This window comes from Ruditapes philippinarum, unplaced genomic scaffold (assembly GCF_026571515.1).
Source record: "Ruditapes philippinarum isolate M1 unplaced genomic scaffold, ASM2657151v2 ctg6115_1_1_1_1, whole genome shotgun sequence".
Taxonomy (NCBI): domain Eukaryota; kingdom Metazoa; phylum Mollusca; class Bivalvia; order Venerida; family Veneridae; genus Ruditapes; species Ruditapes philippinarum.
The window spans coordinates 23,749-31,349 of record NW_026864812.1 but is presented as its reverse complement, the minus strand read 5'-3'; positions in this window follow the sequence as shown (position 1 = coordinate 31,349).

The window sequence follows — 7,601 nt, the reverse complement described above, 5'->3', positions numbered from 1 at the left end:
GCAATTTTTAGTACAGAACTTGTTCCAGTTGTTGAAGGTTGAATACAGGTGGTCCGTAAATTTAAAATTTTAATTGTGCTCATGTCAAAATTGAGGCAAAATGCCAGATGTGTTTAACTAATTTCCAGGTGTATATATTCTCTGCTGAACATCTATATTATCCCCTAGTCCATCCATTTGATGCCCTCTTATATGTATCTTTTGTACATCTATAGGATCTCCTTGTACATCGATTTGATCCCCGTTTATATGTTTGATAGTATGTTCTCTGTTGTACATCTGTATGATCCCCTCAGATATATCTGATAGTATTTTCTGTTGTACATCTTTACGATCCTTTGATCCCCTCCTATATGTTTGACATGATGTTCTCTGTTGCACATTTATATAATCCCCTAGTCAATCCATTTGATCCCCTCTGATATGTTTGGTAATACATTCCCTGTTGTACATCGGTATGATCCCCTAGTACATCCATTTGGTCCCTTCTGATATGTTTGATAATATAGTAGATAATATAGTATTTCAATATATTCTTTGTTGTAAATCTGTATGACCCCCTAGTACATCCATTTGATCCCTCCTGATGTTTGATTATATATAATAAGAATCTTACATCGGCTTCCGGTACAGACCGGAATATCTAGCTCGATGGTAACTGTTTACAGCGGTAAGGAGGCTCTGCCGAGTTTCTGCTAAACAGTTACCCGAGAGCTAGATATTCCCGTCTGCATTCTTTTTCTTGTATATTACATGTCAAATAATCATGAAAACTGATATGCTCATTACGCACTTTTTATCCCACGCCGAAAGGCGGCGGGGGATATAAAATAGTCTCCGTCCTTCCTTCCGTCCGTCCGTCCGTCCTTCCGTCCGACATTTTTGTCCGGAGCATATCTCAAAAAGTATTTGAGGTATAAACTTAAAACTTCATAGGTGGATAGACCTCATTAAGGAGGAGTGCAGTGCACAAGAAAGATAACTCTACCCTGCATAATTTTTGAGTTCTTGCCCTTTGTTATTTTTCAAAATTAATTGTTGTCCAGAGCATAACTCAAAAAGCCTTTTAGATATCAACATGACACTTCATAGTTAGATAGATTTCACTCAGGAGGTGTGCAGTGCACAAGAATGATAACTCTACCTTTCATAATTTTTGAGTTATTGCCCTTTGTTATTTTTCATACATAATTTTTCACCTGAGTGGAGCATAACTCAAAAAATGTTTGAGATGTCAACATGAAATGTCATAGGTGGATAGATCTTATTGAAGAGGAATGCTGTGCACAAGAATGATAACTCTTCCCTATTTATTTTTTGAGTTATTGCCCTTCGTTCTGTTTCATACTATTTTGTCCGGAGCTTATCTCAAAAAGTGTTTGAGGTATCAACTTGAAACTTCATAGGTGGATAGACCTCATTGAGGAGGAGTGCAGTGCACAAGAAAGATAACTCTACCCTGCATAATTTTTGAGTTATTGCCCTTTGTTATTTTTCAAAATTAATTTTTGTCCAGAGCATAACTCAAAAAGCCTTTAAGATATCAACATGAAACTTCATAGTTGGATAGATCTCACACAGGAGGTGTGTAGTGCACAAGAATGATAAATCTACCTTTCATATTTTTTGAGTTATTGCCCTTTGTTATTTTTCATACATAATTTTTCACATGAGTGGAGCATAACTCAAAAAGTGTTTGAGATGTCAACATGAAATGTCATAGGTGGAAAGATCTTATAAAAGAGGAATGCTGTACGTAAGAATGATAACTCTTCTCTTTATATTTTTGAGTTATTGCCCTTTGTTCTTTTTCATACTATTTTGTCCGGAGCTTATCTCAAAAAGTGTTTGAGGTATCAACTTGAAACTTCATAGGTGGATGGATCTCATTGAGGAAGAATGCAGTGCACAAGAATGACAACTCTACCCTGCATAATGTTTGAGTTATTGCCCTTTGTTATTTTTCAAAATTAATTTTTGTCCAGAGCATAACTCAAAAAGCCTTTAAGATATCAACATAAAACTTCATAGTTTGATAGATCTCACTCAGGAGGTGTGCAGTGCACAAGAATGACAACTCTACCTTTCATAATGTTTGAGTTATTGCCCTTTGTTATTTTCAGCCATCAGTATTCACATAAGTTTCAAATCTGTAATCACTTCAGCCATCAGTTTTCATTATAAAAAGACCTTTTAAAATTGAATTATTCTGCTCTACTACATATACATTCTTCCAATGAGCAAACACATTCGGCGTGGGATGGCCATGTTGACATGGCTCTTGTTTCTTATTGTAACGTATGAACATACAACTTCATTCATAACGGAAAAAAGTCGTCATCCTAAGAACGCGATTCATTCATAAAAGTCGCGCGTCAATGACGTCATTTAAAGCACGCGACTTGTCTTACATGGGAGTGTAAGACAGAGTTTTCTAGCACCGGTGTAAACGGTAGATAATCCTGTCTGATATGCAAGAATCTCTGTCGTACAACTGTATGATCCTCTAGTCCATCCATTTCATCCCCTCATATATGTGTGATAGTTTTCTCCGTTGTACATCTTTACGATCTTTGGATCCCGTCCTATATGTTTGACATGATGTCTCTGTTGTACATTTTATAATTCCCTAGTTAATACATTCGAACCCCTCTGATATGTTTGATAGTATATTCTCTGTTGTACATCTAGTCCATCAATTGTTCCCCCCTCTTTTATGTTTGACATGATGTTCTCTGTTGTACATTTATATGATCACGTACTCCATCCATTTTATCCCCTTTAATATGTTTGGTGCTATATATTCTCTGTTGTACGTCTATACACCCCCCCTATTACATCAGTTTGATCCCCTATTATATGTTTGATAGTATATTATCGATTTTGATCATCTATTTCATGTTTAATAGTGGTTTTTCGGTTTTTGCTTATACGATTCCCTATTTTCATTCTTGTTTTGCCATTCAATCCACTCTGATACGGTCTCTCTGATACTTTGAATAATATATTCTCTCTTGTACTTCTATACGATAACCTAGCCTATCCATTTGATTGCTGATTATATGGTTGATAATATAATTTCTGTTTTTATATCTATTCGTTCCCCTAGTCCATCCATTCATTCTCGTATTATATGTTTAAAAGTACATAATATTCACAAAGGATGCCAAAAGCTTTAAAGACATTTTCTACAGTTAAAAATAGATAAGTTAAAAAATTAACGGCAAATCCAAAACTAAAAAAGAAAATTATAAAATATCTGTTAATATACGTACCTGATGAAATAAATGGTAATCTAAACATATTATTTTACACAAAAAAATGAGAAATTAAACATGAATTCTGTAAATAATTAAAGCTATCGAAAATTTTCTATCATCAAATTTTCTTATTTTTTGTATGAGAAGTAAAATTTAATGACAAATTCAAAAATAAAAAGAAAAATATATGTTGATGTGTTGGATTTTGTTTGTTAAATGCCAGTTTCCATGGTAACCATATATCTCAAAACTGTCAAAATAGCCAAACTGTGTTATAAAAAAGGTATAAGACAGTTTAATACACACAACAATCATAATTTTATTCAAAATTAACTTATAGAATAAAGTTTCTGTATGAAACAAGCGATAATCTGAACATATTTCTAAAAAATTGAGCTTTTCATGCTTCGCAACTCAACTAAAATGAGAAAAATAAACATGAATTCTGTAAATAATTGAAGATAATGAAAAATTTCTTTCATAAGATTTTCTACATTTTTGACAATATCAAATAAAATGTTATGGTGAAATAATAAAAAAAAATATATATGTGGACGTGTTAGATTTTTTTTCAACGGGAAGTTTACATGGTTTCTGCAAATGCAAACTGTCAAAATAACAATACACTTCATTAAGAAATATCAGTATTATACCAAATGCATTGTCAGTCCCCTACCAGTTTCACCGGAGGGGACTAAAGGTTTACCCTCCGTCCGTCCGTCCGAGCACACATTTTGGGTTTAGAGGCTATATAACAGTAAAGAGAACAAAAGAGAACAATAGGTTCATTCCGTGATCAAAGGTTTTAGGGGCTAGTAGCCCTTAAGAAAACAAAGAAAATAACAAAGAAAAAAGCCTCTAAAGCCAAAATGTTGGAATGTCCGTCCGTCTGTCTATCCATCTGCCTGTATGTCCGTATGTCTGTCTGTCAGTCCGTCTGTCCACAAAACTGGATCCCGCGATAACACAAAAAGTACTAAAATTATTTTTATGAAACTTAATATATAGATAGATGGCAGTATGGAGATTATGCACGTCTTTTTCTTTTGTCCCTATGTTCAAAATTCTGGTTGCTATGGCAACAAATAGTCTTAAAATATGGCAAATTTAACACATAAACTGGATCCAGTGATAACTCAAAAAGTACTGAAAATATTTTTATGAAACTTAAAATATGGGTATATGGCAGTCTAGAAATTATGCACATCTATTTTTTTTCTTCCTATGTTGAAAATTCTGGTTGATATGGCAACAAATAGCCTGAATTTCAAGATTTCTGTTTTAAATTGTTCAGCTTTTTCAATATAAGTTCTTTATTTCTTAAGGTGTTTACTTCAAACTTTAAATATAAGTTTCTGGTCATCAACCACATCATATGTGACAAGGTTTACAACTGTAGCACAAAAATTATCAGTATTACCTCCCTTGAACCTAGAATTTTTATGAAAAAAAAAATGTTGTCTTTTTTAAATAACTTCTTTATTTCCAAATGTATTTACTTCAAACTTTATATATATGTTTCTTATTATCACTCAACATTTTTGATAAGGTTAAATACTCTAGCAAGACTATTTCCAGAATTATGTCCCCCTGGAACTTTTTCCCCGGGTCTCCTGTCCCCTTCCCCTGTGCTCTTAGTGGGCCTTTTTTGAATCATTTATTTGTTTTCTTTGAATCCCTTGTCAGGTACAAATTATTTCCTATTACCCGATCAATTGTTTGTATTCTTTGAGTTCCTAGTCAGTTGCGGGTAATTATCATTTTGGTTGACCCGTCCGAGCTCTGCTTTGTGCCCTGTCCTGTTTTTGTTAGGGGTTAGCCTGGGCTCCTTGTCGCTGGTTCTTGTGGCTGGTTCATGTTGCGTTCCCCCTTTCCTTGTTGATTTTGTTTATCATATATTATTTTGACGTATAAATTCATTTAGAAATATTTTTAGACATATAAAGGTAAATTCACTTAGTTTTACTGACATATAAACAAGTTGCATTTGGTATGTGAACAAATGAAAAACAACTATAATATAACTCATATGTGGTTAGCTGCTTGATGATTGAAGCACTAGTGACATCATTTCCTCTACATCTATCACAGTGGTCTCCCTTTATTACTTCACGTAGTATTATTGTATGAAGTAAATATAGAAATTGATACTAAACATGTTTATAAACAAGTATATAAAGCAAAACCATTTCTTCACTCGACTAACATATACGAGAACAGTAAGCCAAAATAATCAAAAATAAAAACAAAATGAAAATTTGAATTTTGTTTTTTTTTAAATACATCATTTAAAACTTCTTTGCCCACTTGTCTGTCAGTAATCAAGTGGCGACGTACTTTCGTCACTACCATAAGTGGATGAGGTAACCTGTTAGGATAATACATGTATGATGATTTTGGGCTCTGATAGAAGGGCTAGGCCTTTTAAACACCTTTTTTTTATCAAACTTTTGCCACTACTTCATGTTGGTCTCATCATTATTACAGTTATTTATATGTACATACACAGCTTTCAGCCTTTCAGTTAACACTGCTGCATATATTTATATGATCCAGTTTGATTTTAAATTCATGGACACTTTTAGAATGTACTAGATCTACATTCTAAGGTAGATTATTCCATGTTTTAATTACTCGTCGTGAAAACTGATTCAAGCAATGAGTTTAATTACTACGAGGCATTTATAATTTTAAATTATGTCACGCGCACGGAATCATCATCAATGTTTTCATACCAATGTTAGGAGAAATCCTTTATCTGATGTTATCTAAACTTGACTGGATCTCCTTCTGAACATTTAGAAATTTCAATTTTGTATTTATCACTCATTATTTGTTTGAAGCCAAAATTTAAAGGTTTAATGCGCACTCCCGAAATCCATCGAACGAGACGGCGGCAAACAAATGTTTTAGTCTGTGCCATAGGCGGAGCTTATGTACATTCAGACAATCCCTTTTTCTGCTTACCTACATGTCCGGACTGAAACTTTGCCTTGCATCAAAGGAATTTAGAATAACTTGGCACAATTGTTAGTCAATGTGTTGCGGCTATGGCCAATATCAATACCAAAAAATTCATGTTCATACTAAGAGGTTGAAGGTACACATTTGTGTCAAAACTGTAGCTTTGTCATGCATGGAAGGATTTTAAAATAACTTGGCACAAAAGTCAAACACATGGTTATGTGTTTCATTTAAGACCCATGTCCGTTAGTTAAAGGTCATTGTCACACTTACAGTTTGAAGGTTTCGCATTCTCACAAATAAAGTTTGAAGGTACACACATTTGTATCTGGACTGAAACTTTTTGTGCTCGGAAAGATTTTTAAATAACGTAGCATATATGTCTACCACATGAAGATGACATGTCGCATTCAAGACCTATGTACCTACCTCCAAGTTCACTCTTACAGTTAGAAGGTACTCATTTTCTCAAGAAGAGTTTGAAAATACACATTCGTGTCGGGACTGTAACCTTGTCATTCATTTAAGAGATTTAAAATAACTTGGCACAAATGCCTACCACATCAAGACGACGTGTTGAGTGTAAGACCCATGTTCCTACCTCCAAAGTCAAGGTCACTCAAATATTTTGAAGGTACTTATGTTCATAAGAAGAGTTTGAATGTACATATTAGTTTCCAAACTGTAACACTGTCATGCATTGAAGGATTTCAAAATAACTTGACGTAAATGTTTACCATATCAAGATGATGTCTCGCATCCAAGACCAATGTCCTAAGATGGTAAATTTGCAATGTACAGCACTTCATTTCTAAAGAACAATATTAAGCAATTAGTTACTTTCATTCTCTTTTCTTTTCATGATACCTTTCTGCATTGCTTAAGTAACCTTTTCGTGGGAATTCGTCACTTTCACGTGACAACTCTTGTTGACTGCTGTTTACTGTTACTCAATCTTTTTTGATCAGATAAGCGCAGAGTACCCAAAATAATATGAATTTCCCATCCTATATCAAATTCTGAAAGCCCCTAAATGTTTTTTGAGAACATTCGAATTTAGTTTTTTTTCATAGCCGGACCAAGGGGAACAGTACCCACTTATTTATTACAACAAGCTATTTTTAGTAAGTCGTCTGTTTTTGCTTTTTTTCAATGTAGATTAAAATAATGCTTAATTTATAGATTTATTATGTCCAATGTATCTAGTGCATACAGTGATGTTGTAGCATATTTTCATAAAGTTATGTTGAAATGGTACTGAACACGCTGTCAGTTTAAAGGGTACGGTACACACACATTTTCTGTTATTTTGAAATTAAATTAATCTGAAAAAAATATATGAAAATTTGCTTTTACTTATAATGTAGTTGTTATTGT